The sequence below is a fragment of the Chaetura pelagica genome, unplaced genomic scaffold (assembly GCF_000747805.2).
Source record: "Chaetura pelagica isolate M959 unplaced genomic scaffold, ChaPel_1.0 scaffold106, whole genome shotgun sequence".
Taxonomy (NCBI): Eukaryota; Metazoa; Chordata; class Aves; order Apodiformes; family Apodidae; genus Chaetura; species Chaetura pelagica.
The window spans coordinates 4,703,340-4,712,625 of record NW_009954222.1 but is presented as its reverse complement, the minus strand read 5'-3'; positions in this window follow the sequence as shown (position 1 = coordinate 4,712,625).

Below are 9,286 nucleotides of genomic sequence, written 5' to 3'. Positions count from 1 at the left end.
TTGTGTGTTTTGTGACTGTGAAAAAAAATGGAAAACTTCATGTCCATTATCTAACATATTGCTTTTCTCTCCTCTGAATTTGTTTTAATTTTTACTCCTGACCAGTGTTTTTGATCAGGAAAAAGCTTTTGCATGACTTTGCCAAAAGCTCAGAAAAGGATATTTGACTTTTTTTCTAATGCATGTTTGTTTTTTTCCCATTTGCCAAAAAAACATTTCTACACAGACGTAGAGATTCAGGCATCAAAAAACCATCAAAAACACTTTAATCCAAGCATTCCTGTTTTAGAAAGGAGATAACAAGCAGATAACTAACTAACTAAAAAAAGTAACTAACATAACTAACTTTCAAATCTTAAAAGGCCAAACCTTATGTAGAGATAGTACCTTTTCTTTCTTTTCTGCTGCACGTAGACATGCTGCACCCCTGTGCTTGGGTGCAAATTGCTGCTTGAAGTTACAGCCACCTTCTAGGTAGCAGCTGGAAACCTTTGTTGTTGCCAGGGTGTCCCTTCCCTCCTGACCATTCTCTCATACAAAGAGTTTAACTGCTGTCAGAGGGTCAACCCCATCCAGTGGTGTGGCAGTGGGGCACGTCCCCTGCTCTGCCCTCCCACCTTCTGCAGGGTGCGGGACACTCGGTTCCTGGGTCACACGTGCACCCTGAAACAGAGTAATTTATAAGCCCTCTCCTGAGTTCCTGGGTGAATAACAACACTACAATATGCCTGTAGGTAAAGTTGGAAGTCTTCAATTAGGTGATGGCACTGCAGTGATAAGCCTAGAGAGGTGCCTAAAATAGGCAAAGTTTCACAGTTGGCTAAAAAAGTGAAGTACTGGCCTTTAGGCTGGAGTTTCAAGCTCCTGTTTCATTCCAGCTACCCAGGACTGAAACAGAAACAGTTAGAAGGAAAGAGGAAGAGGTAAACCCCAACATTCAGAGATTCACAACATGTAGTTTTCATCTACTTGTTCAGGAAGTTGTTTCCTGAAGCATGGCTGAAGAATGTAGCTGAGAGAGCTGAAGAACAAATTTTTTTCTGGTAAACATTCATCAGTTAGTCATTAATAACAATTTCTTTTTGTATAGGATTTAAAAGCCACTCTCATTTGGAATGATATGACAAAACATGCCAAAGAATGTGAATTTTGGTACTAGGACACAAAAAACAAAGTAAAAGATAACAAGAAGGAATATTTTAAAATATTCCTTCTGCAAGAATTAATAAATACTTTTTGAAGACTTAAAACAAATATTTAAAAGTTTAATTTTCTGAAGATTTTTTCTCCCAAAAGTTTGTGATGAAGTTTATGCATAGAAGCTTTTTATTCTTCCTTTAAACGCATATCTCTCTGTAACCTGAATTGTGGTGTTATGACAGCCTGAGCTCACTGTGAAAACATATTCAATTTCCTTCATTGTCCTTGCATCATTTCCCATTTTATGATGTTATTATGCTTCATAACTAGTATCCTCTATTCTTCACTTGCAGAACACGGAGATAGCAAAGGATGCCATAGATCCTTTAGACAGAAGCCACCTCTGAAATTTATGTATTTATATTAATAGAAAACATAGGACTTGAGTGATGCATTTGCAGTTTTACATACAGCATAAATCATCTACTTGTTCTTTGTTTGTGACAGTCTGCAGCTCAAGCAAATTATTTGCTGACACAAAACGTAACGGGAGCTGTAGGTTCAGAAGCTTTGTTGTGCTCTTTTATCCACTCCCCATTCCTCCTGGAATGTCCTGATCTCCCCTGAAGAAATACTTTGAAACTCAAGGCCTTTTTATTTATTTATTTATTTATTTATTTAGCTGCATGCTAGGAAATAGTATGAGGACCATGTTGTAATTGAGCAAAAATGGCTTCTCTTCAAAAACAACATTTTTTTGAATTCTTCCTGCAGCAGCAAGATTTTTTTCAGCTGTGTGCACACAATGATTTCCTAGTGCCTGCTTCACTCTCTTCCTTTCTGCAACTTGGTCTCCTTCCTCCCCAGTATTATGCTGTTTCCTACATGGGCAGTTTTTAGAAATACCTGTAAAAGGCACCTTTTAATTTAGGCCTTGCCAGTAAACCAAACAATTCATTCCAAAGCCAGTAGCAGCATGATCTGATTAGAACTGTCCTAGCACAGCAGCACTCTGCCTTATGTGGTGTATTAATTATTTCACTACATTTAATGTTATTCTGGCTCCTGCTGGAGCCAGACTTGGTGTGACAGAGAATCTCTAGCCTTCACAGAGTGAGAAGGGACATCCCAGCATGAGTGCCTTCTTACTTCCTGGAGAGGTAAGAACCTCATTCAGGGCTGCTGCCAGAGAGAGATGCCTCCCTCTCCTCCTTGCTCAGTACTGATCTTAGAGGTAGGGAGGAGGAGACGAAAGTTCTGGGATGATGAGTAAGTTTTTTCTCTACTTTCACCTGCAACTTTTTGCTTGGGAAGGACCAGAGGCAAGTTCTTCTGGGTTTCATTGGCTGCACAGTGGCAAGATTTAACATCTAGGGGGGAGATTACAGGATTACAAAACAGCATTTACTCAAATCCAGAATGATTCACTGCTCAGAAATAAATGGAGGGATGACTCAGAAGCGTGCCTGCTCAGTAGGGAATTTATATCCAATGGCCGGTATTCTTGGCTTCAGGATGTTTCTGCAATATCTAAGCCTCTAGGACCAGCTGCCAAGGTCTTTTCTGTATGACCACATGATGCCTCTTTCTCTCCTGGCTACTCATGTTGCACCACCTCTTCCATCCCAGAAGGATGGAAGAAAAATCCAGACAACCTCAAAAGGCTCTGATACCCCTTAGCAACCGACACATGTGAGAAGTAGATAAAGCTTCATTGCATGTGGCAGCTACTGCGCCTTTTACTTCTCATCAACTGAAATGAAAGCTCAGGGAATAACTGTCTGTTCAGTACTTCCTCTTCTCCCTCCTCCTCTTCTGCCTGATAATGCAGCCTACCTAAGTGCTCTGGCAAAATGAGACAAGTGCATCAGAAATGCCAGAAATTAGAGAAGGCATCAGAAATACCCTCAGGCGGCTTCACTTCTGGTGCTGGAAAGGGCAAACATCTGGCTTGTAGGAAAATGAGAGTGCTGCCATGTCTGCACCCTTTTTGTCTCTAATTCTTCCCTGCCTCTGCCATCCACTGCAGTTCAACCTCCCTCTGGTTGCATCCAGAAGCAGTAATACTTTCCCACCTCTCTCTCTATCTTGTAGCTTCCTATAGTATTCCTTGCACATCAGCTTTTAGGCTCTAACTTTGAAGTGGGTCCTGCTTTGAGCGGAATATGGAGCAGATGGCCCTCAATGATCTCTTGCAACCAAAATTATTCCATGGTTGTATGATTCTGACTTACTTGTGTCTAGACAGGCAAATGGAGTCACTCCAGTCTAGGAACATTTCTGAGGAGAATTGCGTTGCCTCATATTGACAATTATTTAGCTGATCATACTGGACCCAACGTGAATCCTATTGTGTACCTAGATACCGTATCAGAGGGTACTTGGCAAATGAGACTTCCATGTTTTAATGGGATGCTATTTTCAGGGAGCTGTGCCAGACCATGAGGTTTTCTCATCACATATTTAATTGGAGGATTGAACAGGTAGATCTAATTGAAAGGAAACCTAAGCCAGACTTGGTGCTGTAAACAGAGGTGCCAAACTTGTACCTGTTCACCCACATGTCAAAACTGGAATACCAAATACAGGGCAAGGGCAACAGACTTGATTTAAAGAGCTGACTTAAAATGTGTATTAAAAAAACCAGAAAGACAACAAATACCTCTCTCATGTTAAAGATAAATCTTGAAGACATACATGCACTCACTAAAAGCTGCTTAGCTCTGCCCCACAGGTAAAAATGAGATCTGCAGGTGTTGCGGTCAGAAAGGAGAGGTGCTCCCTGCGCAAGAGAGGCAGAGGAAGAACCTTACCTTCCAGGAAAGAGTACAATGGTTGATTTTCTTTTTCTTTGTTAATATTTATATGTCTTCTATAAAAATAAGAACTATCATACAAAGTCAATTTGTCAGGGATTTCCACATCCGGTCTTTCTGACGCTGTTTATAGTGCAGATGTGTTGAGCCTGGATCTCATCATGATGACAAATAATGTCTCACCTCTCTCTTTAACTGCCCCTTCCTATTTGTATCCATTGTGTTTTGTCTTCTACTTAGATTAATTCAGATTATAAATGCTTTGTGACAGGTTCTGTCTTGTTCCATGTTTATGAGATACTAAGTGTGATTAGGTGAACATTTGCTGGATCACTGTTTTTTAACCTCATTTAGTGATAAAACAGAGTGCAGACCTGCACTTGTGCCATGGGCGTTTGCATCTGGGAATTGTCCTTCTGAAACTGTCTTCATCCAGCCAGGGAGCAAATATCCTACTTTAGGTGACAGAGGAGGAAGCAGGAAAGCATTGTAAATTTTAAGGGAGCAGAAACCTCCATGATGGGTGGAAAAAGATCCATCTTCTGGGTCTCTCTTGGTGACTGTGATTGCTTTAGTAGTATTTACATATCATGAGAACAAGCTGTTCTTGTGGCATTTTAGGCTTGGCCATCTGGTAGGAAAAATAAGGGATGAGAGGGAAGAAAAGAAAATGGCAGGAGGACTCTGGGGGTCTGCTCATGTGTCTGTGTGTGCACACGCATCAGGTAGGAAGAGGGAGGCAAATTATAAAAAAGGAAAAAATGAGAGGGTATTAAAAGTGGGAGGGAAGCCAGTGGAACAAAAAAACAAACCCTAAAAGGAAGCAGATCATACCCATGTAAAAGACAGAAGCAAAAAAACCTGCCAGGAAAGTGTTCAGAAAAAAAAAGGAAAAAAAAAAAAAAAAAAAAAAAAAAAAAAAAAAAAAAAAAAAGAAAGAAAAAAGAAGAAAAGTAGACATTGTTGAGTTACTTCCACTAGTTTCCTCAGAAATTGAATTAAGCCCTTTAGGAGTAGTTTGTGTTGTCATCTGACTTTAGAGGCATCCATCTTACAGAACTATCAGAAAGAGGCTTTTTGGTAAAATGACCCTTTTAAACCCTCAGGAGTCTGAGCTGAGGGAGGCACATCAATTTTTCTGCTTACACATTTATCCAGGAGTTTTGATTATTTTTAGATTTTCATCAATAATGTAGCTACAATTTCCTGTATTATTGTGACCAACTATTACCTGAGATAGCAACCAAAGAGAAACTCTGTTAACCTGTGTTTAGCTACTGCTCTCTCTCTTCCACTTTCTGTCCCATTTTCACTGTGCTTGTCAGCTGTACCTGCCATGACCTATTGCTGCAGGTGGAACTGCTCAATTGATACGTGGCATTTGTTTTTAACTATGGAAGCTCCACAGTGGGAAGTGGAGCCACAATCAAGACCACCTGTCATCAGAAAAGCCATCGTGTGGGCACGGAAATGGAGTCACAGAGAGGATGTAAAAATTTCCAGCAATATTTAAGTCTTACTGAGAATCTGGCAACTTGGATGTCCCTGGGACTCACTGGTGTCCTTGGAGTAGATGGGGTTATTGGTTTCACACAGAGATTTGTATTTGCTTTTTTATTACCCATTCCATGTCTCATTTTAATCCTTCTGTTATTTTCTTTTCATCTGTCTAATTTTAATTAAATAAATTGACTTTTAATTTTGACTCAGCACCGTGGGATCAATCTATTTCTTTCCTGTTGTCATTTCTGTCCATGGAATACAGCTCTGGCTGACATATGTAGTCTGTCTAAATATCAAAGGTTTTTAAAATGGGAGCAAATGAGGAAAATGTCAGAAACAAACCACCACAATCTAGCTGAGAACTATGTGGGAAAAACCTTTGTAATCTCCAAGCTGATTGCCAAGATAAGTTCAAATGTTGAACTCAGACAGAAGCAGACACTGTTCTTTGAAAAAAGCCACCTAAAAAAATGGTTTTATCTTGGGGGCAGGTAACTGCAGTGCAGCTCTCAAAACCTGGATGGTTACCACAGTTCTTCCACTGAACAGCAAGGTGACACGTTTCCTGCTTTGTCGGTGGAGCAGGTATTACAAAATCTAATGTGGGTAATGCAAAGCTTAACCACATTTCGTGTTGACCAAACAAGTGAAATCTGTTCTGTTTGCTTCTCTCCTCCTGCACCCTTCTTGTAAAATGGGCATGAAGATATAAATTCCTTTGTTAAACAGTGTTTTGTGAGAGCTAGAAGCTTTCTCTCCTCATTCAGGTTAACCCACTGATTAAACACATAGCTCAAAAGTCCAAGCCAAGTGTTTTATAAGAACCTACAAGACTGGGCTATGGACCAGAGAAGAATGACAATCCACAATGTCTCCAACCCCAAAATATTGGGGAAAAAAAGTTTCCAGTTACATACACTAAGAAATCACTTAGCATCACTGATCAAGAATTCATTACTGTCAAGAACGATTAATTGTTATTGTGCTATTGCTCCTTGAAGGTATAGACAGGAAAAAGGCAGGAGCAATTTATGAAAAGCTTGGAAGGAGGAACACAAGTTACAAAACACCTTGGAGGAGGCACAAAGAAGACATGCTGTACTGTACTTAACTGAAGTGCTCCCTGTGCCTGTGGCACCTCTGAAAATGGGGTATTTTTCCTGCAGAAATAAGTAGGCCTGTTATGTTATAATCCAGCATATGGTATATGAAACATATGGGTGGGGGGATAGTGAGACTCAGAGTGAGCAAGAAAATATAATTAAGAAGCACACAAAGCTGAATCAGGCACATATGTGCCAACCAGGCACGAGCATCCAGTGGTACAGTGTGAATGTGCAAGGATGTAAGCAGTGTTGGACCTGAGAAATGCAATTACTAAGGATATACTATGCAACTATGACTGTGCCAACAGGAAAACATAAGTTGTTGAGGAATACACAATGAAACATTTCTGGAAATGATAGTAGTTCTTCTATTCATTGCCTGGCATCACATATTTGCAAAACAAAACTGGGAGACGAAAGAGTAGAATAATTTTGGGCCCTGTTAGGAATTTTAATAGACTATAAAGATATATATCATGGTGCTGATGTGCAGATGCTGACAGGGAAATGTTGAGATTACTGGCAAGCCAGCAAAGAAAATGAATCATAATACACTACTGAGTAGACCAGCAGCCCTGTATGTGTGAAGAAAACTTTTAGGAAAGCTAAAGTTTTGTATCAGAAGCTGATATTTGCATAAAATCTCCGACCAGAAGACTTGGAAGGAAGCACACTTCCCTTACTGAAGACGAAATTTGAATTTCCTATATGGTTTATGAAAAGACCATACTACATGATACTGGCACGGTAAGCTAGTCTTGTGACACCAAAAAGCTGCTGTTGAGACGTGATTATTGGACTAAATGTAGGACTCTTGAAGCTGAGAAAAACTCAGATCTTTTTAATCAGGAATTCATTGGCTTCTGAGGAAATTTGGACAGCCCCAGAAAAATTAAAATTCCAAGGGAATGTCCAGATCAAAATACATGAAAAACGCAGGGATGCTGTGAGACTGATCTGTCAGATAACAGGCTTTATTGAAGTCTCTCAATACGGCTATGTTTTGCCCTCAGATCTTTACATGATGGCATGATAGAGACTTAGGAATACCTTTTCAAGGATAAACAAAACCAAACAAAAATCTGAAGCACCACAAAGCTGTAAAGTTGCTGAAGCAAGAGAATAATGCATCTGGGAGAGACCTGGGAGCAACACTCCAGCAAAACCGGCTTTGTCATATGGGTCCTGAATAGCCCAGAACGAGAACTAGTTTGGATAAAGAGAAGATGGTGGTGGTTGGCTTTTCGGCATGGAACAGTTCTGTCTTAACTCTTTGCAAGCATAGAAACCTGTCACAAGCCACTGGAAAGCACCATGTAGAGGCTATTGACCAGGTACCACCCAGGAAAGATACTCCTTGTGACAGGTAAACTGAAGAGGGTGTATTTCTCTGGTGCAGCTGAAGTGGCTCGGGAAATAGAATAACATTGTACTGGAATTTTTCCTGCTTAAGGCAAGGGGCTCTAGATTGAGCAGGATCATTTGAGTGAACACCAGGAAACAAAAAAACCCCACAAAAACAAACAAACAAACAAATAATAAAAGGACTCAAACTGTCCAGTGTCCAGTATGTAGGAGACAATGTCATAGGAATATGTTTCTGTTGCTGGTTGGAGGGTAATCTGTGCATTAATGACCAGGCAGTAAACACAGATAATTTATACCTAGGATATTAAAAAGCCTTAGGTGAGCCTTATGGGATGTGTAAGACTAGAATAGTCAAGAACAGCAAGGACTATTTTGCCCTATGGAAATCCCAGCCAAAGAAATCAGAAAGATTAGATTAGTTGGGTTTTTTTTACAGAAGAGAAGTAGAGTCAAAGATTATTTCTCCATTCTTTGGAATATGGGTTATCCCAGAGATCTTAAAGCCAGGAAACAGAAAGTATATGGGAATTGAAACACATGCAAGGGCATGTACTTATTACGCCATGCTCCAATATGCTGTAGCAGAATTAAAGCAAGAACCTTTGCTGTGTTGTTGTCATGTCCAGAAATGTTGAATGATAATATTTATTAAGAAATAAAAACAAAATAAGTATTTACTTGCAATCCAGAAAAATAACTTCCAACACCTATGAAATGAAAGTACTTTCACACAGAAATAACTGAGCCCATCTTTTTATATAAACTTACTAATACATGAAATAAAAGCCATGACCCTTGTCACATGCTTTCTTTTAGTCTGAAATAAGGAAAACAACAAGGACCATCACATTTAAGTTACTAGTGTTGCTTTTCTCAATGCAACATTTCTTCCCAAGGCTCCCAGATAACTATGGAAAAAAAGAATCAAAAGTAAAAAAAAACCCAAAACAAATCTAAGAGGCAGTAGTGGTTACCTATCCACAAAACTGCTGCCCTGCACAGAGCAGGAATCAGCAGAAACGTGTCAGAAAATCAAGGCTTTGCTTCCTGCTAGGGCATTCTGTTACAGCAAATAGCTGGTGTGTACAAATAGCTAAGAGAACACAGAGTAAGCAGAGACCCATCTACAATAAAAGAGAAAAAGAAGACTGCGAGGCACAATGTTAGCCATCAAATACCCATCTACAATAATGGCAAAGGAGGGACCTGCAATATAGGTCATACACCGGGATAGCAGTAAAGCTGAAACTGAAGATAACTTCAAAGTAGGGGCAGACTATACAAAATGAAAGCCTTTTTTTCTTTTTTCTTTTTTTTTTTTTTTTTTTTTTTTTTATTAAAAAATTTTCCTTA